General features: G+C 43.5%; 1 protein-coding gene across 1 annotated transcript in view; it reads right to left on the reverse strand.

Moving 5' to 3' along the window:
* ABRAXAS1 (abraxas 1, BRCA1 A complex subunit) overlaps nt 1-12,783 on the reverse strand; it is a 41,912-nt gene extending 29,129 nt beyond the window's left edge. Inside the window, exon 1 of the mRNA XM_053251546.1 lies at nt 12,675-12,783. The gene's annotated coding sequence lies outside the window, so the exon portion shown is untranslated. The remainder of the gene's footprint in view (nt 1-12,674) is intronic.
* Nucleotides 12,784-26,172: the final 13,389 nt, after the last annotated feature.

Below are 26,172 nucleotides of genomic sequence, written 5' to 3' on the forward strand. Positions count from 1 at the left end.
ATAATGGAGAAAATAGGGAGGGGTGGATCTGGGAGGAGCTGGGCATCCCCGATTCTTTGAACCCATCTGCTCAATTATAGCTACACCCCTGATCGGGCCCAATCCCAGTGGTTTACATGCACATGCAAAACCCTCAGCCCAGTTTTGCAAGCATGTGTGAATAGTCTAAGTAAATTCCAACACAGATGTCACAACAAACCATAGTTTGCTTTGATGAAAATGACCCATGGCAAATTTTGGACTAGCCCAGTGTCCTACCACTTTCCTCTTTTATGTGTGAGGGGAGGAGACTTGAAGCATCCCTTTGTAACAAACTTCTGTTTTGTTATATCAGAATGTGGGAAAATGTGGTTTGTTAAAATCACGGCTAGTCAACAAACTAAGATATCCTGGTTTGTTAGTTAATTACCTATATTCAGATGTAACAGACTCCCACAAATGAATACTTTCAGTCTGCTCTGCTTGCATGCAAAGTAGAAGGGGAGTGGTGGGGGCAGCAAGCATGTACACCCAAGGGATGCCATGGCTTGGTTGTGACCAATGTTCCATCTAACAGGGATTCCCAGATGTGGTTGACTACAACTCCTATAATCCCCAAGCAAAAGATATTGCAGCTGGGGATTCTGGGAGTTGTAATCAACACCTCGGAATCCCTCTTAGAGGGAACACTGGTTGTGACATAGGAACATAGGAAGCTGCCATATACTGAGTCAGACCCTTGGTCCATCTAGCACATTATTGTCTACACAGACTAGCAGCGGCTTCTCCAGGGTTGCAGGAAGGAGTCTCTCTCAACCCTATTTTGGAGATGCCAGGAGGGAACTTGGAACCTAGATGCTTTTCCCAGAGTGGCTCCATCCCTTAAGGGTAATATCTTACAGTGCTCACACATGTAGTCTCCCATTAATATAGGAACAGGACATAGGAAGCTGCCATATACTGAATCAGACCATTGGTTTTTCTAATTCAGTATTGTCTTCACAGACTGGCAGCAGCTTCTCCAAGGTTGCAGACAGGAATCTCTCTCAGCCCTATCTTGGAGTAGCTAGGGAGGGAACTTGAAACATTCTGCTCTTCCCAGAGAGGCTCCATTCCCTGAGGGGAATATCTTACAGTGCTCACACTTCTAGTCTCACATTCATATGCAACCAGGGCAGACCCTGCTTAGCTAAGGGAACAAGTCATTCTTGCTCCCACAAGACCAGCTGTCCTCTCCATAGAGACATAGAGAATGGTGTAGACTTAATTCACTGTGCCTGAATGCAATAAAGTTCCTTTTTCTTCTTTCATTCCTCCTCTCTTTGTGTAATCAAACTTGTAATCAGACAAGATTGCAAGCTTGTTGAGATGCAGGGAGAAAGGTGTTGTTTTTTAAACAACAACAATAATTGCTGTGAAATGTCAGGTATCTTAATTGCACTTATTGCACCAAAAGCTCATTACCATGCCAATTGGAGTCCTTCTATTGCTTGAGCAATGGGTTTATTGGTTTTGCAGCTCCACTATAGTACAAATGTGTCAAAGAGGTGAGGTTCCCTGCTTTCCCCAGAAACTTGTGCAACCTTTCATTTTGTTATAATAATTATGGCCTTTGATGGCAGTGAAATTTCACTTGGAAAATGTCTCATTTGGAAAACATTAAGTACTGCAGCATGGGACACCCCAAGACAAATAAGGTGGATTTGTGCCAAGGCCCAAAAGTATATTTCAAAGCCTGTTCAAAGGTCAGTAATATATGAGCCTTGACCTCTACAGTTAGTTTAGGTCAGGGCTGTAGAACTTTGGCCCTCCTGCAAATTTTGCATTACAGCTTCCACAATCCCCAACTATTGACCAATGTGGCTGAGGATGATGGGAGTTATAGTCAAAATATAGCTAGAGGGCTGAAGCTGAGGAGGAGAGTCGTTCCCAAGGAGAGTCAGTTGATTGCTGGTCTTGAAGAGAGAGGAAGCAACAAGCTTGTATTTCTCTCCTAACGAAGATATCAAGCAAGCGAACACAGCAAGGAAATAAAATAAAATAAAATAAATAAATAAATCACCAAGAAAACAAGAGGGGAAGGAGAAGCTAAGCCTGTTAGGGCTGGTAATTTTCTAGAGTTTGATTTCTGACTGGCTGGAAGTGTTTGTGTCTTTGGCAGAAGACTAGCCTGAGTGGGGGATTCATTCCCAGTGAGTGCCTCAGCTTGTGGGAGGGATCACATTTTTGAGGGGAGTCAGTTTGACTGCTGGTCTTGAATACAAAGCTCAGACCCAAGGAACTTTGCTAATAGGATTCTGCAAACAGATAACAAAGGAGTTTTGCAGGAGTTTAGTAGGAAACTCTGTGGGGAGGCACGCTAGTGGTGCCTCTTCATCACAGAATAAGGTGAGTACTACCCAAATTTTGTAGTTTTCTTGGAGGACAAAACTAAAAACCGCTAATTAGCTGACAATTGTACCTAGTACGGTTGGAAACACAAGGCAGCTTGTCAAATAGGTCAAATGATGGTAAGGGGGATAGCACACACCAGCACCAGGTGAGGGACTCGGCATATAGGTGTCTATATACCAATCAGTGTTCCCTCTAACAGAGATTCCCAGATGTTGTTGACTACAACTTCCATAATCCCCAAGCAAAAGCCTGTTTGAGGGAACACTGATACCAATGCCAGAAGCCTCCGAGCCAAGATGGGTGAGCTGGAGTACTTGGTTACTAATGAAAACGTAGATCATTAGTAACAGAAACCTGGTGGAACGGTGAGAACCAGTGGGACACGATTATTCCTGGATATAAACTGTATAGAAGGGACTGGGAGGCGAGGATTGGGGAAGGAGTGGCATTGTATATCAAAGGAGGAATAGATTCCAATAAGCTAGAAAATCTAGGTGAACGAGAGTCCTCCACAGAATCATTATCAATAATATTATGAGGACTGAAAGAAAATGTGTTACTAGGGACGGGCTATCGCCCTCCGGATCAAAGCGCTGAGAGTGACTTGGAGTTGGAGAAACAAAGAGAGGTGTCAAATAGAGACAGGGCAGTAATAATGGATGACTTCAACTACCCACACATAGACTGGGTAAATTCACATTAGGTAATGAAAGAGAGGCCAAGTTTCTGGATGTGCTAAATGACTGTGCCTTAGAACAGTTAACACGGATTCAACCAGAGAGATGGCGACCTTGGATTTAATCCTGAGTGGTGCCCAGTGCTGGTGCGAGATGTCAGAGTTGCAGAACCATTGGGTAGCAGTTACCATAGTGTGGTCCAATTCAGCATATATGTGAGTGGAGAATTGTCAAGGAAGTCCAACACAGATGCGTTGGACTTCAGAAGAGGAAACTTCTCAAAAATGAGGGGACTGATAGGAAGGAAGTTGAAAGGGAAATACAGGAGGGTCGCATCACTCCAGAAATCATGGTACTTGTGTAAAACCACAATGCTAGAAGCACAGTTGGAACGTATACCAAGAAGGAGGAAAGGTACCACCAAGTTCAGGAGGATGCCAGCGTGGCTAACAAGTAGAGTCAGGGAAACTATAAAAGGAAAGAAGACTTCCTTCAGAAAATGGAAGTCCTGCCCAAATGAAGGGAACAGGAAGGAACATAAACTCTAGCAAAAGAAATGCAAGGAGACAATAAGGGATGCAAAGAGAGAGTTTGAGGAACATATAGCTAGAAGTGTCAAGGGGAATAACAAAAACTTCTTTAAATATATCAGAAGTATAAAACCTGCCATGGAGGCGGCTGGACCCTTGGATGTTGGATTATTAGGGAGGATAAGGAAATTACTGCTCAGTTTTTGCATATGGACGGATTCTCCCAAATGTTTCTGAACATTTCCACAATACATACCACATCTGGTTTATCTTGTTCTGTTCTGGACTTTGTGAGGTCTGGATGGGTAAACCTGTTGTTTGTAACGTCAGCCATCTGCTGAAGTTGATTAATGCATGCACATTGGTTGTCTGCTGTAATGTAATATCTGGCAGCTGCTCTTTTACAAGTACTCAATAATTTTGTTCCACCTGTTGTTTGTGCATCCCTATTAACGGTTTCTTCAGTGTTTTGATTCATTGGTATCCATCTGAATGTATTATGATGTCCAAGCTGAGCAGAGAATCCACCATTTTGGAAGAATTCATGGACTTCTGGAGGGCTTAAAATAAATCGATCATATATTGCAAGTACCATGGGAGGTAATGAAAGTAGTTGGCCCTGTCATATGCAAGCAATGGTGTGCCCCAGAAAGTGAGACTGGCAAAGGGAAAGGGGTCATGTTGGGGCCAGTGAGGAGGAATTGGTGTTTTATGATGTTTTAATTGTTAATTATTATTTTATGCAGTTTATAATTTTTGTTTTAATTGTTAATTATTTTAATGGTGTTTTAATGTAAATCGCCCTGAGCCTTTTGGAAGGGTGGTATAAAATTTTTAATAAATAAATAAATAAATAAAACACTAGGAATTAAAGAAATTAAAAACTTGATGTTTCCAGAAATTCCCAGTCCAGAGCAGGTATGGATGGAAGATGGCAGAGGTGCTTACTAGTCAGTGGATGATTGGGAAAATAAGACAGTTCTTGAACTAATTCAGTTCTTGAACTGTTGTTCTGCAGATGCAAAACCATCTTGTGCTGTGCTCACATATATTTGTATGAAGAATGGTTTGATGTGCATGACAATATGCCATGTAGAGCAATGTGACAACAAGTAGAGGATCAAAATCCAATGGAGAAGAGAGAACTACTCAACACAGAACAAGAGTTTTACTCCTGATTCATGGACCACTGATGGACTTTTTGATCTGATGGATCGAATGAAGTTATTACCAACATAATCTGTACTTTGGAGCAATGCCACTGAAGAAGATCTTATTTAGGATGAAACACGACTGGCAATTCATCAAGACAGTAATTATTTTGGCATTCTGATTTCTTTAGTTCTTGAACTTACAATGGGAATTCACCATTGGATTTTCTCTAGAATGGATTGATACCGGGATATCTTAATATGTCCTAGGCATGGACTAGTTATTATTCATTCATTCATTCATTCATTTGATTTTTATACCACCCTTCTGAAATGGCTCAGGGCAGTTTACAATAAAAACCAGAAACCATTAAAACCAATAACAATTAAAAAACAGAAATATAAATATGAACACCAATTAAAAACATCTTAAAAAACAATTAAACTATCAGAACAATTAAAACCTGAAAACCAGGTTAACATTAAAACAATTAAAACTAATTAAAACCCTAAAGGCCAGGCCAAACAGATGGGTTTTAAGGGCTCTCTTGAAGGTCAGTAAGGAATTAAGATTGTGAATTTCTGATGGGAGTGCATTCCACAGCTTGGGAGCAGCGACAGAGCTTGGGAGCTCTGAGTTGCCACCACACGAACCGGTGGTAACTGGATATGGACCTCCTCAGATGACCTTAACGTGTGGTGGGGGTCGTGTAAAAGAAGGCGCTCTCTAAGATATCTCAGACCCAAGCCGTTCAGGGCTTTACAGGTAATAACCAGCACTTTGTATTTTGCCAGGAAACATATTGGCAGCCAGTGTAACTGTTTCAAAACAGGCATAATATGGTCTCTCCGAGTTGCCCCAGAGACCAATCTGGTTGCCGCATTCTGAACTTATTGGTGGAACTGTGGAATATACATACTCCTACATTCTACTTTGTGGTGAAACTGGTTTTATTCTTGAATTAAGAATCCCTTATCTATTTTATTATATTAAGAGTATGTTATAGGTATTTTTAAATAATATATTTTCATACATCAGAAATATACACTAGTGTTCTTTTGTGTCTCATTTAGGAATGAGCAAGTGCCAGGGTTCAAAGTGTGGGGCAGCTTGGGCAGAGGTTCCTGACCTTGGGCCCCCACCCTCTGATGTTGTTGGACTACAACTCCCATCATCCCCAGCCACAATGGCCAGTTCACAACCTTGGGACCCTAGCTATTTTTGGATTATGACTCCCATCACTCCTAGCCACAATAGTAATTGCCAAGCCCAGAAGCACTTCCAAACTGTGCACCTGATGTTTGGTAATGCACCTGATGTTTGGTAATGCACCTGATGTTTGGTAATGCACTTGATGTTTGGTAATGCACCTGTGCACCTGATATTTGGTAACTGCCAAGCCCAGAAGCACTTCCAAACTGTGCACCTGATGTTTGTTTTATTATTTATTTACCACATTTCTGTACCGCCCCAAACTTGTATCTCTGGGCAGCTTACAATTAAAATCATTTAAACATTAAAATCATTAACATGATATTTATTTATTTATTTATTTGACTAACATAGTTATATACCACCCAAAATGCAAGTCTCTGAACAGTTTACAACAAAATAATAAAAACAACAAATAAAAAAGTTAAAACATCACAACAATTTAGGATTAAAAAATTAAAAGTATTAAAATCAAACAATTAAAACAGTATCTAATTAAAAGCCTGGGTGAACAAATGTGTCTTGACTGCCTTTTTAAAAGTTGTAAGAGATGGGGAGGCAATTTTGGGCAGTGTGGTTCATAGTGAAGAAGACGTTCTTTTAAACACCCATGGCCCAAGCTGAAACAATTTAAAAATGTTTCAAGAGAAGTGCTCCTACCCCGTCAAAACAGGTTGAATCCCTATTTCTGGATTAGATCTTCTGATCAAGAGCACCTCTGACTTGTCTGGATTAAATTTCAATTTGTCCATCCCTTATCCAGCCTATTTGTGGACTTCAGATACTGATTCAAAACTTCATCCCTGGAATAGGATGGAAAAGAGAGTATCATCAGCATGCTGGTAACACCCAACTTGAAATTTCTGGGCCACCTCTCCTGGTGGTTTCATGTCACTTAAAAAGCATGGCGGAGAGCATGCAATTTTGCAGGCTACCATTGTCCATGTTGTTGCTGTTATTATAGATATTGTCGCAGAATATAGGCTGTTCCCAGTAAAGTTGCTTTTTGTAATTGGCTGATGGTGATTTCTGTGGCCCCTATGGTGTTGATGTGTTCTTCAAAGTGTTTTAGAATTGCACCTAGGGCACCAATTACTACTGGGATTATTTTGGTCTTCTTCTTCTTATTATTATTATCAATATTATTATTTATTAGATTTCTATACCGCCCTTCCAAAGATGGCTCAGGGTGGTTTACACGGAGAAATAACAAGCAAATAAGATGGATCCATGTCCCCAAAGGGCTCACAATCTAAAAAGAAACATAAGATAGACACCAGCAACAGTCACTGGAGGTACTGTGCTGGGAGTGGATAGGGCCAGTTACTCTCTCCCTGCTAAATAAAGAAAATCACCACATTAAAAGGTGCCTCTTTGACAGGTTAGCAGGGGTGCTATAGCACCCTTTTAAAGAATTGCTCAACCAAAGTTGTCCACCACCACTGAGTGGGTGTCCACACATAGTGTTTGATGAAAGGAAGATCAGAGGACCACATAGCTGCCTTGCAAATGTTGGTCATGCTGATGCTCAACATGTGGGCTGCTGACATGGCCATAGCTCTAGTAGAATGCTCTTTTACTTTAGAGAGGACTCTAAAGCTTGACTCTTTGCTTGTAATAACAGATGAAAATTAGTTCCACGAGCCAATGTCTTGCTACAGGCTGACCATTTTTGTTCATAGGAAATAAATAACTTATTTGTCTTTCAGCATGGATTAGACCTGTCCATGTAAAAGAGAAGGGACCTCCTGACATCCAAGGAGTGCATTGATTTTTCCAGGATTCAGGAAAAATGTTGGTAAGACAATGTCTTGGTCCAGATGGAATTCCAGGACTATTTTTGGTCTAAAGGATGGATGAGTCCTTAGAACAACTTTTGTCTGGGTTGAGTTTTGTGTAAGGTGAGTCAGTGAAAGGCTGTTAGTTCGCTGACTCTAAGAACAGCCCTGCTGGATTAGGCCCAAGGTCTATCTAGTCCAGCACCCTGTTTCACACAGTGGCCTACAAGATGCCTCTGAGAAGCCTGCAGGCAGGAGGGCAAAAGGCACACCCTCTCTCCTGCTGTTGCTCCCCTGCAATTGGTATTGAGAGGCATCTTGCCTCTGAGGCTGGAGGTGGCCTGTAGCCTCAAGACTAGTAGCCACTGATAGACCTGCCCTCCATGAATTTGTCTAAGCCTCTTTTAAAGCCATCCAAGCTAGTGGCCATCACCACAACCCATGGCAGAGGATTCCATAGATTAATTATGTGCTGTGTGAAAAAATATTTCCTTCAATGATTGGCATTTTTATTTAATTTATATACCGCCTGACTACAAAGGCTCTAGGCGGTTCACACCCATAAATACAACAAAAACAAAACAGCTATTAAAATAACAATTTAAAACAATTTACAACATTGAACAGTTACTAAAAGCCCAGCTAAAAATGGTGTCTTAAGGGCTCTTTTAAAGGCTGATAAAGATGTTAAACCATGGACGTTTATAGGGAGTGCATTCTACTGCCCAGGAGTGACTAGAGAGAAGGCCCGCTCCTGAGTTGCCTCCAGAAGAACTGGCGGCATCCAGAAATGGACATCTCTCGATGACTTTAATGTGCAGTGGGGATCATGCAGAAGAAGGCATTCTCCCAAGCTGTTTAGGGTTTTAAGGATAATGACCAGCACTTTGTATTTTGACTGGAAACCTATTGGCGGCCAATGCAGTTGTTTTAAGACAGGCATAAGATGGTCTCTCCGAGAAACCCTGGAGAGACCAATCTAGCCACTGTATTTTGGGCCAATTGAAGTTTCTGAACTACATACAAAGGCAGTCCCACATAGAGTGCATTGCAGTAGTCAACTCTAGATGTTATCAGAGAATGCACCACAGTTCTGAGATCATTCTCTTCAAGGAACGGAAACAGCTGTCGTATCAACTGAAGTTGATAGAGAGCGTTCCTGGCCATAGCCTCAACCTGAGGAGTGAGTGAGTGAGTGAGGCGTCGATCCAGAAGCACTTCCAAGCTACATAGCTGCTCCTTTGTGGGGAGTACAGTTCCATCCAGAACAGGAGGATCTATCATGTCCCCCAAAGTATGACCCCCTACCATGAGTGCCTCTGTCTTGTTAGGATTCAGTTTCAATTTATTACAGGTTGCGTATCCCTTAACCGGACATCCGAAATCCAGAATGCTCCGAAATCCAGAAACCACCACGGCATGTGCCGTAACAAAAAACAAAATGCCTCAGGTCACTTACTCGCAGACTCCCAATTTTGCTGCTTTTAAACATGCAGTCAAAACTTACTTTGTTCAGAAGGCTATTTGTGACAGGGGTTTTGTCTGTAACTCTCTCTAATTACGGCTCTGTTTTTATTGTGAAGCTTTTAAATGTTTTTGATGTTCTCGCTTTGGCGTTAGAGCGAAAAAGGAAAGCCCCCCCTCCTCCACTCCCTGCTCAGTTTGGCACCTGCTCTGTTGGACCTAAAAAAATAAAATACAGTAACCTTTCGTGTTTAGACTTAGATCCCATGCCCAAGATATCTCATTGTGCAAATATTCCAAAATCTGGAGAAATCCAGAACACTTCTGGTCCCAAGCAGTCCGGATAAGGGATACTTAATCTGTATCCCTCATCCAGTCCATTACTGTGTACAGGCAGGCATTTAGGGGTTGGTTTTTTGGTTTTTTTTGCTATTTCCTTATGATGCTGTCATGATGCTGTCATGATGCTGTCATGATGCTGTCATGAAGAAATAGATTTGGGCGTCATCAGCATATTGATAACACCATGCTCCAAATCTCCTGATAATCTCACCCAGCGGTTTCATGTAGATGTTAAAAAGCATCGGAGATAGGAAGGAGCCCTGAGGGACACCATAAAAAAAACTGTTCTCTAAAACAAGAGCTATCTCCTAGTGACACCATCTCGAATTGCACCAGCCACTTCCAGTCTGACACTGACCGGGGTGGCAAGAAGGTATGCTGCCACCTTGCACCAGCAATTTTGAGCACAGCACCAGCGGGGGAAACGCTCTGTGTGTGTGTGTGTGTGTGTGTGTGTGTGTGTGTGTGTGTGTAAGTGTGTGGTAAGTGTAAGAGCATCTCCCTGTTCCTTAAAGGTAACCACCCCCCACCGCTGAAACAGCTGTCTGTCGGTTCTGCATATCCCTACTCCAGGGCAGGCTTCTTAAGTAGAGGTCATACAATTGCCTCCTTCACACTTGGAGGCACCCTGACCTCAGTGAAGCATTTATGATGTCAACTAGGCCATCGCGAATAGCCTCCCTGCTAGATGTTATAAGCCATGTTGGTAATAGATCCAAAGGACAAGTGGCAGGCCGAACAGCTCCAAAGAGCTTGTCCACATCCTCAGGAGTCACACAGAAACTGATCCATTCTAATTGAACCAGAGGAGTTACTGGACACCTCTGCAATTGACCATGCCATAACTATGGAGTCCAAGTTGGCTCGAATGTGAGAGATTTTATCTGCAAAAAAATTGTTAAAAGCATCACAGTGGGATGATGAAAAATCCAAATCAAAGTTCAGGGAGGAGGGAACCTGAATCAATCCCCTCATAACTCTGAACAACTCCGCTGGATGCAAACTTGCAGATGTAATACATGCAGAATAGAATTGCTTCTTTGCTGTACATATTGCCACAGAATAAGCCTGCAAATGGACTTTATGTCATATCTTATCAGATTCAAATTAAGACTTCCTTCACTTATGCTCTAGTCTTCTCTTTTGCCACTTCAGCTGCTGTAGCTGTTCTGTATATACCATGGGGCCAGTTTCTAAGCACAATGGAGAAGATGCTTAGGGGCGATAGTGTCTACTACCCTGATAAACTCGCTGTTTCAGGTGTCCACCAGGGCATTAACAGAATCACTGGCAGAACCAGCTCTAAAACTCTTTAATGATAAAGAGATTAGTGGCTCAAAGAGAAGCTCTGTTAGTGACGATAAAACTAAGGAGAGGCTCCAGGGCTCAATGGGCTCTCTTACTGGTGGAAATAAGTTTTTGATCCCTTTAAGGAAGCTCATAGAATCAGGGTGGGAGAACACAGTGGGGAAGTAACCTGCCTAGAGAACAGGAGGCTGTTGGTTTGAATCCCCCCCGTTGTGTTTCCCAGAATATGGGAAACTCCTATATCAGGCAGCAGCGATATAGGAAGGTGCTGAAAGGCATCATCTCTATACTGTGAGGGAGATGGCAATGGTAAACCCCTCCTGTATTCTACCAAGAAAACCACAGGGCTCTCTGGTCGCCAGTATCCAACACTGACTCGATGGCACAACCTTTCCTATCTGCTAAGTTTTTTTAGGGATAAATCCAGATTGGTCAGGTTGTATATAATGCATTAGCTAAAAAAACACCACAGTATATTTCACATTAACACCCTCATCCTGGACATATTTTCACTGAAATAAATCCTGTTAAGTTCATAAATGGGGAATATGTGGGGCAGGGGAATTGCTTGTTTTGGAAGGAGGCCTTTGGAGGGCCTCCAGAGGGCGCGCCCCCACCATGCTCCTCCGCCCAGAGATGTCTCTGCCAAAGAGAATAGGGTTTACAGGCTAGATGTTCAGAAATTAGTCTGGGCATCACTCTTCCCACACATCCTATATTGCGCTCCTTTATTTAGGACCAGGATGCCAATGATCTATGAACATGGCATCAAAGAGAAATAGCAGTCAGTCAGGGAAGTCTGCCATGGACATTGTGGTGTACCAAACACTCATTATATAGCTGAGGCTGCCAAATTCCCAGAAAAATGCTCCTGTGCCTTTTAAGAGAGGACTGCTATGCCGCAGAATTCAACAAGAGAATATGTTCATAGCACGGAGCCAGTGGTGCTCTTTGGACCAGACTTCTGGGCAGAGGTCCAGTCCCCAGCCGGCCTGGGGGTGGGGGCAGGGGCGTAGCAAGGTTGGAGTGGGCCCAGAGACAAGATTTTAAAATGCCCCCCCCAAAGTCCAGGGCCTCCGCACACCCCAGGCCCCCAAGGATTTAAGTCTGATATTCCAAAATAAGTATGCTGCCTGCAAATACATTTCACTGAATACACACATGCACACATCACAATATATAGTGATATACATTGAGTACTATACATTTGTATTACTTTTAATGCCTAGAACACACTAGAAAGATGAATTATTAAAATGGGCCCCTCGCTGCAGATTAGCAAAGGAGACTTTCAACCATGCAGGGTGAACCTATGTTTGTTTTCTCAGAATTCTGAACAAATTCAGTCAAGTTTGATTGCAGGAGGTTTTTCACAGGAGGCTTTTAAAGCCCTTTAAGACACATCTCCTCTGGAATGGAGGTGCTGCATTCACATGTTGGCCAGATTTACCCTGAAGTCCCTGCAAGTTATTGGGGAGCAGTTCACACACAAGAAAAATAAAATAAAAGCACCACACATGCTTCACAGTTCTCACTCAGACCTTCTGGGTTGCAAAACAACTTGAACATAAGTGCATTTATAAATGAATGAATGAATAAATAAAATTAATAAAATACTGTTCCAGAAGTTTTTGCAATTTTCTGCCATGAAACAAGCCACTTATAGGACTTTTTAGATAGTTTTTTTTAAGTCAGCAAATTTTCCAAGCTGTTTCAAAATAAATATTCAGAGACTTCTCGGTCCCTCCCCCCCCCATATCCAAGCCCTATGGCAAGCAGATCCCTATATATGGGGGGGGGGCGGGAAAGGTAACCACAAAAAGGAGTTCACACTCTACCTGGCAAATGCTGGTCTGGGTTGAGCAGGGCAGCAAGGGGTCTTCTGCTGCAGAGAACACTCAGGCTGCCTCCTCCTTCCTGGCTTGCTTGGGCCCTACTCGAGTTCAGGCTTCACTGCGGCCTACACGGAGGCCTCCGTGGAAGCCCGCCCACCCGCCGATCAGCTGAGAGGCGGGAGAAAAGGAGCTCTTTGCAGCTTGCCTGCTGCTTCAATTGCGGGCCAGCAGAACAAGCAGGAGAGACGGCGAAGAGGGCAAGTGGCTGAGAGGCTATGGGGCTGGGCAGGGGGAAATGGGGAGTCACATGAGGTGTCTCTGGGGTGCCCCTCCAGGCAGTGGGGCCCCCAGACAACTGTCTCCCCTTGCCCTATCATTGTTACGCGCCTGGGTGGGGGGGCTCCAAATGCTGAGTGGTCCCCTAATTTAAGTGGCAGGACTGTCCATGCAAAATGTGGTATCTCTCTGCAAGTCAGTGGGAAGTATCTTATTCAGAATCTCTTCTAAAAATACAACAAAGAATAAAAGTTTCCAGCTTTCCCTGAGCATGCTCTGGTGTAAAACATAGTGCATTGCAGCTTCTCTGGCAGCAGAGGGAGGGTTGGTGGGGGATGGGGTGGGCAAAAGGCAAAGGTTTGGAGTCCAGGCTCCAAAATTACCTAGGTGCACCTCTGCATGGAGCTATCAAAACATGATCACTTGCTGATTGTTGCAGAGCACACTGCAGATAAAGAGACAGTTTGACATTTTCAAAAATTGGCAACCACACCTATACTTGGGTTCCTCTTTCCAAAAACTGAAAAAGCAGGCATATGTAAACCAAAAACATGCAAATGAGAACTGTTGTACACTTCATGTTTTCTCACTTGCGTACAGTTTCAGCCTCTCCTTCTCTGTTGAACATTCAGAAGAATAGAGGTAAATTATATACCTTATATGAAACACCTGTAGGAGTTGCCGGGTAACAAAATACTGAACACTCCCTGATTACAATCAGCAGCTGATGTTGATGTTGGTTACTTCACAGGTAGGCATTTTTTCTTCCCCCTCTCCCCAAAGAGGGTTGGTAATATGATGGAGAGATATCCAGCAGCAGGTGGTGTTTTTACTGGCATGGAGATTTGGGGATACTAATTATGGAGTTTGTTTATTCATGTATTAATTTATTGCATGTATACTCTACCTTAGATCTGAATGGTCCTCAAAGTGGCTTACAGTGGATTGCATTAACAGTAATAATAAAAGACAAAACAAAGTGACCGAGCTGCACACACTTGCACAACTTAGCAGCCCTTAGGCCTCCTACTGATGGTAGATGCCAGAGGGTGCTTCACTTTGCTTCTAGCATTTTTCCAGGCAAATGGTAGTTGGAACAGTATTCTTTTCTGGCAGGGATGGGGAAAGTCCCCTCCCTGCAGTTGCTCAATGTGTCAGTCTTAATTACAAGATCAACTGAAGTTAGACAGTTATCTGCTTATGACAACATCCTGTTTATATAGCCTCTTGTTACATAGTGATGAGAGATGACATCCTCAACTGTCTGGAAAAAATAAAAATTAACAAATCACCAGGGCCAGATGGCATCTACCTGAGAGTCCTTAAAGAACTCAAATTTGAGATTGCTGACCTCCTTCAAAAACAAGTAACTTATCCGTACAATCAGGCTCTGAACTGGAAGGTAGTCAATGTAACACTGATTTTCAAAATGGGAACCAACAGAGATCCAGGAAATTACAGGCCGGTTAGCTTAACATCTGTGTGGGGCAAATTGATGGAAAGCATTCTCAAAGAAAACTTTGAGACTCTTGAGAAAAATTAGCAGTCATCGGATAAGGGGACAGGTTCATGTGTGGATTGGTAACTGGTTGGAGGACAAAAAACAGGGTGGGAATAAATGGACAATGGAGGGAGGTAAGAAGTGGGGTCCCCCAGGGATTTGTCCTGGAACCAGTGCTCTTTAATTTATTCATAAATGATCTAGAAGTTAGGATAAGCAGCAAGTTGGCCAAATCTGCAGGTGACACCAAACTATTTAGGGTAGTGAAATCCACAACAGATCGAAAGGAGCTCTAAAAGGATCTCTTCAAACTGGGAGAGTAGATGACAAAATGGCAGATGTGGTTCATTGTTAGCAAGTGTAAAGTGATGCATATTGGGGCAACCACCCCTCACATATAAGCTGATGGGGTCTGAGCTGTCGGTGACTGACTAGGAGAGAGATATTGCGGTCGTGGTGGACTTATGTTGAAAGCGTTGACACAATGTGCAGCAGCTGTGAAAAAGGTCAATTCCATGCTTGAAATCATTAGGAAGAGGGTTGAAAATACAACTGCTAATATTATAATAAAGGTAAAGTGTGCCATCAACTCCTCGTGACCACAGTGCCCTGTTGTTGTCTTTAGTAGAATACAAGAAGGGTTCACCATTGCCATATCCCACGCAGTATGAGATGATATAGAAATCGATGGTATAGAAATTGAATTAATAATAATAATAATTAATAATAATAATAAATAATAATAATAATAATGCTGTTACAGCGCGTTCCTATATCATTCCTATATTGTTGATATAGGTGTTTTCCATTGTCTGGGAAACCTACCAGCGGGGATTTGAACCAGGAACCTCTGGCTTGCTAGTTAAGTCATTTCCTGGTGTGCCATGAAGTGGCTTATGCAAATTTATAGTGCAGGCACATTTGGAGTACTGTGTACAGTTCTGGTCACCATGCCTCAAAAAGGACATTATAGAACTGGAAAAGGATCAAAAGAGGGCAACCAAGATTATCAGGGACCTAGAGAACCTTCCTTATGAGGCAAGGCTACAACACCAGGGGCTTTTTAGTTTAGAAAAAAAGATGACTGAGGGGGCGACATGATTATGTATGGTGTGGAGAGAGATAAATGTTTCTCCCTCTTATATAACTTTAGAATGAGGAATCATCCCATGAAACTTATTGCCATGAAATTTAGGACTGACAAGAGGTAGTACTTTTTCACACAACATGGGCGCGGCCAATACCAGGAAAGGGGCTAGTTAGCCCCTGCAGTTTCCCCAGTCAGTGGTTTTTGTTGACTATCTGGGTGGGAGCTCCTTTCCCTGCCTCAAACTAGGCTTGATCCCAGGGTTGTAGCTATAATGGAGGGTATGGGTTTGAAGAACTAAGGGCCCCCCAGCTCCACCCCTCCCTATTTTCTTCATTATCTCCTTCACTCCAATGGGCTGCTGGGGAGGGGGGCAAATGTGGGCTGCCTCTCTCCTAACTACACCCCTGCTTGATCCTGATGCACAAAAAGCTAGCAGGGGAAGTTTTTCCTGACACGAACTTAAGTGATGGGAAAATCTTCAAGTAGTGACTCAACCTCTGGATACTATGGAAAGAACAGTAGAGGACTATTCCTATCATGCTCTGAAATGTTGCCTAGAATTACTATCTTCATATGTGAGGCTTAATTTCCTTTTGTTTTGAGCCTTTCTTCTGCTATTTATGTGAATGCTTGATCATGGTTAAAACAGAAAAGAAAGCTGGAGAGTAGCATTTGTTTTGTTATTTAGTATGTTTGTTATTGTTTTGTCTTGTCTTGTCTTGTCTTGCCTTGAAAACAGCTGTGGGGAACCCAGCTGTCTAGAAAAGCACATACAAATCTCAGCATTAGTGTAAATAAATAAACGCACTCTGTGATATGCTAAAATGCAAGAAGTGAAACATTCTTTTTTGGCATCTCGGTCATGAAAAAGCAGTCTCTATGGTTTTGCTGCCTGTCATGAAGCCCATAGTTTCTGTCAGGAAACAATGATTGATTGATTGATTAAGTGCCGTCAAGTTTGTGTCGACTCTTAGCGACCACAGAGATAGATTCTCTCCAGGATGATCTGTCTTCAACTTGGCCTTTAAGGTCTCTCAGTGGTGCATTCATTGCTGTCATAATAGAGTCCATCCACCTTGCTGCTGGTCGTCCTCTTCTTCTCCTGCCTTCAACTTTCCCCAGCATTATAGACTTCTCAAGGGAGCTGGGTCTTTTTAAAATTTATTTATTTATTTATTTTTACATTTTTATACCGCCTTTCGTTAAAAGAAAACCCCAAGGCGGTTTACAAAAATTAAAAACATACAGCAAAAAGCAGTAAAAACATCAAGCTAAAAACAAGCATAAAAACAAGACAACAGATAAAAACACACAAGAACAGCAGTAAAAGGCGATTATGTAAAAGCCTGGGTAAAAAGCCAAGTCTTTAAAAGCTTTCTAAAAGCTGTGATGGAGTCCGAGGAACGAATGGAGAGCATTCCAGAGTCTAGGGGCAGCAACAGAGAAGGCCCTGTCCCGAGTGCACGACAGCTGGGCCTCCCTCATTGTCGGCACCCGGAGCAGGGCCCCCTCAGATGTCCTAGTCAAGCGGGCAGCAACCCTTGGGAGCAGGCGGTCCCTCAAATACCCCGGGCCCAAACCGTTAAGGGCTTTAAAGGTCAAAATCAGCACCTTGAATTGGACCCGGAAACAAACCGGCAGCCAGTGCAGCTCTTTCAAAATGGGGGTGATATGTTCCCAATGGGCAGCTCCGGATAAAACCCTCGCTGCCGCGTTTTGCACTAGCTGCAGTTTCCAGATATTCTTCAAGGGCAGCCCCACGTAGAGCACGTTACAGTAATCCAGCCGCGACGTGACTAAGGCGTGGGTAACCGTGGCCAGATCTGCCTTCTCAAGAAAGGGACGCAGCTGGCGCACCAGCCGAAGCCGTGCGAAGGCACCCCTGGCCACCGCCTCCACCTGAGCTTCCAAAAGCAAAGCCGGGTCCAGTAGTACCCCCAAGCTGCGTACTTGCTCCTTCAAGGGGAGTGCAACCCCATCCAGAACCGGTAAAATCTCCTCATCCCGATTGGCTCTCCTACTGACCAACAGTACTTCCGTCTTATCCGGATTCAATTTCAGTTTGTTAGCCCACATCCAACCCATCACGGCCTCCAGCCCCCAGTTCAGGACATCCACCGCCTCCCTAGGATCAGATGACAAGGAGAGATAGAGCTGAGTGTCATCCGCATATTGCTGACAGCTCAGTCCAAATCCCCGGATGACCTCTCCCAGCGGTTTCATGTAGATGTTAAACAGCATGGGGGACAAGACCGCATGGGGGACAAGACCGAACCCTGCAGGACCCCACAGGCCAACGGCCACGGGGCCGAGAAGTAGTCCCCCAGCACCACCTTCTGGACCCTCCCCTCAAGAAAGGACCGGAACCACTGCAACGCAGTGCCTCCGATTCCCATACTCGAGAGGCGGCCCAGAAGGATACCATGGTCTTTGCATAATGTGTCCAAAGTATGATAGTTTGAGCCTGGTCATTTGTGCCTCGAGTGAAAATTCTGGATTGATTTGTTCTAGGATCCATGTGTTTGTTTTCTTGGCTGTCCATGGTATCCTCAAAAGTCTTCTCCAGCACCAAAGTTCAAAAGCTTGCTTCTTCAAAGTCGAGCTATCACATCCATAAGAGTGTAATGGCAGGAGCGTAGCAAGGTTGGAGTGGGCCCAGAGACAAGATTTTAAAATGCCCTCACCCTCACTGAAACTCTATAACCTATGTGGCACAATAGAACATCATCCTAAATTATTTTTAAAAAGGTTTTGTAAATTGTGGATGATGCAAGTCATTTAATGGTACTAGAGAAAGATATGTTGTTCTGTTAGGTCTTAACACTCACATCGGTTTCGGAGGATGAATACAACTGAAGGAAGCCTGGGCGGGTGCGCGGCTGGGGGAGTCAGTCATGTGACTTGCCTCTGGGGGGCCCCCCCGAGGCGGTGGGCCTCCAGACAACTGTCTCCTCTTGCCCTATTATAGTCACGCCCCTGTGTCACGGGGAAAACCATGGTCCGAACAATTCTAATCTTTGTAGGTGTAGACACGTCATGGCATCTAAATATCCTTTCCAAGGCCTTCATTGCAACCCTACCAAGTGGTAGCCTGTGGCATATTTCTTGACTGCTGGATCCTTTACTGTTGATGGTCGATCCTAAAAGGCAGAAGCAATTAACCACTTCAATGTCTTCATTGTCAATTCTGAGGCTGGTTGCTGTACCTGTTGTCATTAGTTTAGTTTTCTTTACATTTAATTGTAATCCTGTTTTTTCACTGGGCTCCTTGACTTTCATTACACAAGCTTGCAGATCATCCACATTCTCAGTTATCAGAGTGGTGTCATCAGTGTAGCGCAGGTTATTGATGTTTCTTCATCCAACCTTAAAACCACACTCATCTTCTTCCAATCCAGCTTTCTCAGTATATGTTCAGCATATAACATTAGCATTATTTTGCTAGCATGTGAAATTAAGGATATTGTGTGATGGTTTGTGCAATCTGTTAAGTCTCCTTTCTTTGGTATGGGTATGTAGACTGACCTCTTCCCATCTGTTGGCCACTGTGTGATTCTCCAAATTTGCTGGCATAGTTTGGTTAGAGCCTTGACTGATTTTTCTTCTGTAGCCTGCCATGTTTCTGTAGCTATCCCATCAATTCCTGTAGCCTTCCAACTTGGTAATGACCGGAGTACTGATCTAATGTCATCTTCCCGTATTAGAGGTTCTTGCAAGTAGAGGAATATCTTCTAGACTATCTTGGATGTTGACGTCCCTGCTGTACAGATTTTCAGTATACTCCTTCCATCTCTGTTTGATTTTCTCTGATCCAGTTACTATCTGTCCTTTGGCATCCCTTAATTCGAGGTTTGAACCTACTTCTGAGTTCAGAGATCTTTTGGAAACAATGGGGCAACCTTAATTATGATGGTTGTAATGTTGCATTGATCAGCACTTCCATGCACATTCTTTCTCTTCTTTTGAAAACAGAACCAATTGGAATGCTAATTGATGGCCCAACACAGAAATTGGTGTTTCACATCTTAGGCAGTTGACAAATATGATAACAAAACATTATTGATTATCTGGATTACCCAGTTTTAGTACACCATCTTATTTATATGATTAGATCAAGTCTCTGGGTGGACAGAAGCAAAGTCAGGGCATGATAAGTTGAAGTTCAGAATGTGGTTTTGTGTACTTTGTTTACTTTCGTTTCCCCTTGTAGTACAGATCAGGTTGCTTAATCTGGAAGATTGATACGTGGATATATTTTCTGGCCAGTGGCCAAATAATGAATTATTGATATGTGGAAGGTTCTGGCTGTCAACTTTTGCTTAAAAAAAAAAAAAAAAAACTCCCACAAAATAAGGGCAGAACCAGGGTGGTGAGGACCTGGAGGAATCTGACAGATAAGTGGTGAAAAAAGGATCAGGAGAACGTATCTAACCTCCATAGTCAGAGGCAGTATACCACTAAATATTAGTAGCTGGGGAGCAACATTTCATGGAGTGGGTGATTGCCTTCATGCCATACTTGAGGGCTCCCTAGAAACATCTGATTGAAGGAGAGCTGGTCTTGTGGTAGTAAGCATGTCTTGTGGTAGTAAGCATGAATTGTCCCATTTGCTGAGCAGGATCTGCCCTGGTTTGCATTTGAATGGGAGACGTGAGCACTGTAAGATATTCCCCTCAGGGGGTGGGGCTGCTCTGGAAAGAGCATCTGCATGCTTGCTTGTAGAAGGTTCCAAGTTCCCTCGCTGGCATCTTAAGACCATAAGAACAGCCCTGCTGGATCAGGCCCAAGGCCCATCTAGTCCAGCATCCTGTTTCACACAGTGGCCCACCAGATGCCGCTGGAAGCCTACAGGCAGGAGCTGAGGGCGTGCCCTCTCTCCTGCTGTTACTCCCCTGCAACCGGTACTCAGCATCCTGCCTTTGAGGCTAGAGGTGGCCTCTAGCCCTCCGACTTATCTTCAAGATAAGGCTGAGGGAGACTCCTGCCTGCTACCATGGAGAAGCTGCTGCCAGTCTGTTTAGACTCTACTGAGCTAGAGGGACCAATGGCCTGACTTAGTAGAAGGTAGCTTCCTATGTTTGTGTTTCATAATTGAATGCTCATTATGTAAGTAATGGATTCATGCTGTTTACATTTTTAAACAGAATGCACGCTGTACAACCATTGCCTCCTCCATGGGTAACAGGAGCTTCCCCAAAAGCCCTTGCTGGGGTCAAGGAAGTCTTTGACAATGCCATAGGCTGTGGTGTGGGCAGCTGCTGGGGAAGGTCAGAGAGCTGGGCAGAAACTCCTGCTCCAGTAGCAGAGCTCAGTCATAGGAACATAGGAAGCTGCCAGATACCGAGTCAGACCATTGTCTATCTAGTCTATCCAGTCTATCCAGCTCAGTATTGTCTACACAGACTGGCAGCGGCTTCTCCAAGGTTGCAGCAGGCAGGAATCTCTCTCAGCCCTATCTTGGAGATGCCAGAGAGGGGACTTGGAACCTAAATCTTTTAAATACATATGCTCTTCCCAGAGCAGCTCCATCCCCTAAGAGGAATATCTTACGGTGCTCATTAATGTAGTCTCCCATTCAAATGAAACCAGGGCAGATCCTGCTTAACAAAGGGGACAAGTCATGCTTGCTACTACAAGACCAGCTCTCATCTCCAGTCCTAGGTAAGGGCTCCCCAGAAAGCTCAAGGGGTTGTCCAGGGAGAAGGTGACGGCTGTGTGGATTCTGTGTTCTGCTGCCATCCCTCTGTATGTGAGCCAATGATCCTTTTATATAAAATATGTATTTAAAAGATTTATATTATTACTATAACACACTTTGTGGGGCTGCTCTATAACAGGGATTCTCAACGTTGGGTCCCCAGATGTTATTGGACATCAACTCTCATAATCCCCAGCCCCAGTGGCCTTTAGTTGGGGATTATGGGAGCTGAAGTCCAATAACATCTGGGGGCCCAACGTTGAGAATCCCTGCTCTAGAAGACCATCCGGAAACTACAGCTAATATAGAATGCAGGAGCTCTTTCATTTCATTCCCCTAGTGAGATAAAGCGGAGCAGTCAGAGCAGTTATTTCTGTTCAACCCCATATGAGTATGAAGGTGTAGGTAATCCTGAGTGAAAAGATTCTGAGGCATCTCCTTAGCAGAAACATTTGGATAGCTTTAATTGAAGAGTGGGAAGAATGAGGCTTTAATGACAGGCTACTGCATATAATCATCACATAGAGTACCTCACTATGTCCTGAAAAGAATGAGGAGTCGCATCCATGCCATGTGGAGTCAATAGGCATGCCTCATTCATGGACTTGTTCAAGCTCTATTCTCAGGTGCTAAGTGGCAGGGGCGTGAATGCAAGAGAGTCTGTCTGGTCAAAGTTTCAAGGTAACTGTTTTACTCCTGAAGAAGAGAATTGCAAACCAGAAGAGGAATACACTGACAGTTCAGAAATTTCCTACTCCGTAGTAAAACATCATGCCAATTTTTACAACAGTTTTTCTTTTCTGGACAGTCCTTAGTTTATTGCTAACGCTTGGTGTGTTTTTGTCATCGCTATTTGGAATATCACTGGGGATTTCAAAATTTTATTTGAAGATCTTAACAAAAATTATGCAGGTAAGACCAGAAGGGGTGTCTCCCCATACCACCCCCCCCCACCACTAAAACTATTCAGTACTTTCCAGATATTTCTGCTGACTCCTTTTGCTCTTTGCTTCATTGAAGATTCTTTCATACTACATCTCTCATATTCCCTATTTGCCTCTTTCCTCCTTTTACCCTCTTCACATCTTTTTCCATAGCACTTTTCCATATCATTTCCAAAATAGTGGTTTTCAAACCACTATACCACTGGTTTTCAAAGTATGGCTTGCAATCCAGTACTGGGTTGTGTGATACTAGGCATTGAGTGCTAATTATTACTGTATGTCACATGAATTTAGTGAAATTCAGCCTGATAATTGTTTAGATAGTATTTAAAAGGACTGTGCTGTGTGAAGCTTCAGAGGCTAATTTAGCTTCAGTCTGCTTCAACCTGCTTCAGGTTGAAGTGAAGAGCTGTCTGGCTGGGGCCAAAGTGGAGCTGAAGCAAAGCAAATTGGACCAAATCCTTTGGTCACACTACAAGGCTTCTTTCAGCCCCCACTGCCCTAAAAGAAACACTTAGCAGGGGGTAGGAGACAGGCTGATTTCCTGTATCTTTGCTCCCAGTGATGAGGGAGCAGGCAGCTTCTTTTGTGGCTGATGTTTTGAAATGTCTCATAGGAACATAGGAATGCCATATACTGAGTCAGACCATTTGGTCTATCTAGCTCAGTATTGTCTTCACAGACTGGCAGTGGGTTCTCCAAGGTTGCAGACAGGAATCTCTCTCAGCCCTATCTTGGAGAAGCCAGGGAGGGAACTTGAAACCTTCTGCTCTTCCCAGAGCGGCTTCATCCCCTGAGGGGAATATCCTGCAGTGCTCACACATCAAGTCCCCCATTCATATGCAACCAGGGCAGACCCTGCTTAGCTATGGGGACAAGTCATGCTTGCTACCACAAGACCAACTCTCCTCTCCCTCCTCTTATATCTGATCCTGGGAATGGTATTGCACTCCTGGGAATTGTAGTTTTTTCTGAAGCTGCAGCAATGACTACAGTCTCAGAAAAGACAACAATTCCCAGGACTCCAGGGAAAACAAAGTGGAGACACGTGACCTGTCTCCTGCCCCATTCTCTGATCCTTAAGTACTTTTAGGGGTGGACTGGAGGGAAGGGATTCAGAGGACTAGTGGGTTTTGCTGAAATGAAGCAGGACTCACCTACAAAGCCCTGAATTGAAGCAAGCGCTCCTCAAAAATGTGGAGGTCTTCTTTGAATCAAAGTGGGACCACTTTGCACACTCCTAGTACTTAAAACATTTTATAAGTAACGTCTTTACCTAGTGTGTCAGTTAAATGTTAAGTAGTGTAAATAGCATGTATTGCCTTGCTGTGGTTTTATAAAAACTCTTATGGGAATAAATTATTATTTTGGGTTGTGGGGAAAAGTAATTGCCTTCAACATTACAAGAGTGCACCATGTGGACAGTGCAATATAGGAAAGCAATTTTTAAACATACTTTCTCATGACCAAGTTGAAGGATGTATCATTTGAAGGACCATAAAAATGAGGTTTGAAGGTGGTACCTCTGTTGCCTTTGAGGTTCTTGATTCATCACTGTTCAGGCAAGGATCGTGGAAACACTGAGCCTCTTCTTACAGTGAGAAGGGCTAGAGGGCGGGCTGTGGGGAAGGCTCGTTAAATGTACCTTTCCCACAGATGAGCAGTTCTTCCTCCTTGGGCAAGTAGATCACTGCACTCACTCAATTAACCTCATTTTTAAGGGTGGCTAGCTAGGTGGGTTTGCTGCTGTGGTGCTGCCAGGATTGGCCCGATCCAGGTGGTTCACACACGCATGCACAACCAGGCTGGGCTCCCTTAGTCCTGTTTTGCACGCACTTATGAATAGCCTCACTGAATATTCTTAAGGCTGAACAAATATCTTCACATTGAGCCAACAGTGTGTTGAGGGTTGGATTCGACGTCAAAGGGAGTGACAGCAACCCAGACTTACCCAGCACGTCTGGGCTGATCTGAAAGGCAGGATCTGGCAGGAAGACCAGTGGAGGGTGGCCAAGCACACAGCAAATGCTGCAACAGAGGGATGGGGCAAAGCAGGAAGACCTGCAACTGCAAGGATCGTGGGATCCTGCAAGCCTCATACAAGGGGGCTGGGAGGTCACATAAGATTGCCAGCAGTGTAGGAGCTATTTGAGGCATAACAGGGCTCTACAAAGGAGGAGACAAGTATGGTCTGCGGGGATAACTGGTGCCCCTAAAGGGGAGGCCAGTGGGTTATCATGAGCCGGAGGAGGAGGTCAAAGGTGCCAGTTAATCCAGTAAGCCAACTAGAAAAGGGTTTTAAAAACCCTAATACAACTGGACTGTTGTTTAATTTACTGAACTTACCAACAAAGTGTTGGTTTCTTAACTACAAAAGCTCATTTATCAACATTAGAACTGAATTGCTTAGGCAGGTCATAGGAAGCACTAATAACCCCTGCTAAATGAGCAAAGAGTCACCTTTTCAAGGGGTGATGCTCTTATATTTAGCAGGGGAAGAGCAACTGGCCCTATCCATCCCCAGCACAGCATCCCCCCAGTGGCTGTTTCTGGTGTCTCACTTATGTTTCTTTGTAGATTGTGAGCCCTTTGGGGATAGGAGACTACCTTATTTATTTTTATTTCTCTATGTAAACCTTTTTGGTAACTTTGGTTGAATGCACAAATCCATCTAACAGTGCCAGACAAAAATCCTAGTTCTTGATTAGATTGATTGATTAAATGCTGTCAAGTCAGTGTCGACTCTTAGCGACCACAGAGATAGATTCTCTCCAGGATGATCTGTCTTCAACTTGGCCTTTAGGGTCTCTCAGTGGTGCATTCATTGCCGTTGTAATCTAGTCCATCCACCTTGCTGCTGGTCGTCCTCTTCTTCTCTTTCCTTCAACTTTCCCCAGCATTATAGACTTCTCAAGGGTCTTCGCATAATGCGTCCCAAGTATCATTACTAGAGCTTGCCGATCATCCGCATTCTCAGCTATCAGAGTGGTGTCATCAGCGTAGCACAGGTTATTGACGTTTCTTCCTCCAACCTTAAAACCACGCTCATCTTCTTCCAATCCAGCTTCTCTCAGTATATGTTCAGCATATAAATTGGATAAAGAAGGAGAAAGTATACAGCCTTGTCTTACTCCTTTGCCTATTTGGAACCAGTCTGTTTCACCATGTCCTGTCTGGACTGTGGCTTCCTGTCCTGTGTCTAGGTTTCTCATGAGAACAATTAGATATTCCGGGATGCTCATTTTCCTTAGGATATTCCACAACTTGACATGGTCAAAGCAACTGAAGGCTTTTTTGTAGTCAATAAAGCACATATTGACTTCTTTCTAGTATTCTTTGGCTTTCTCAATTATCCAGCATGCATCAGCAATAATGTCTCTTGTTCCTCTGCCTTTTCTGAAACCAGCTTGAACATCCAGAATTTCCCTTTCCACGTAGGGCTCTAATCTGCGTTGGATGATCCTTAGCATTATTTTGCTAGCATGTGAAATTAAGGATATTATGTGATGGTTTGTGCAATCTGTTAAGTCTCCTTTCTTTGGTATGGGTATGTAGACTGACCTCTTCCTATCTATTGGCCACTGTGTGATTCTCCAAATCTGCTGGCATAGTTTGGTTAGAGCCTTGACTGATTTTTCTTCTGTTGCCTGCCATATTTCTGTAGCTATCCCATCAGTTCCTGTAGCCTTCCAACTTGGTAATGACTGGAGTACTGATCTAATGTCATCTTCCCATACTAGATGTTCTTGAAAGTAGGAAATATCTTCTAGATTATCTTGGATGTTGATGTCCCTGATGTACAGGTTTTTCAGTATACTCCTTCCATCTCTGTTTGATCTTCTTGATTACACAATCTTATATAGTCATGCCAGTATATAGCCTGTTGTCCCATAAGGAAGAAAATACTAATAGTTTGATTACACAAGCCCACATAACAGCAGCAATATTTCACTGAACAGTCCCAAAAGGAAACACATTTTGAGAAATGCTCA

The sequence above is a fragment of the Hemicordylus capensis genome, chromosome 5, assembly GCF_027244095.1.
Source record: "Hemicordylus capensis ecotype Gifberg chromosome 5, rHemCap1.1.pri, whole genome shotgun sequence".
In the NCBI taxonomy this organism is placed as follows: domain Eukaryota; kingdom Metazoa; phylum Chordata; class Lepidosauria; order Squamata; family Cordylidae; genus Hemicordylus; species Hemicordylus capensis.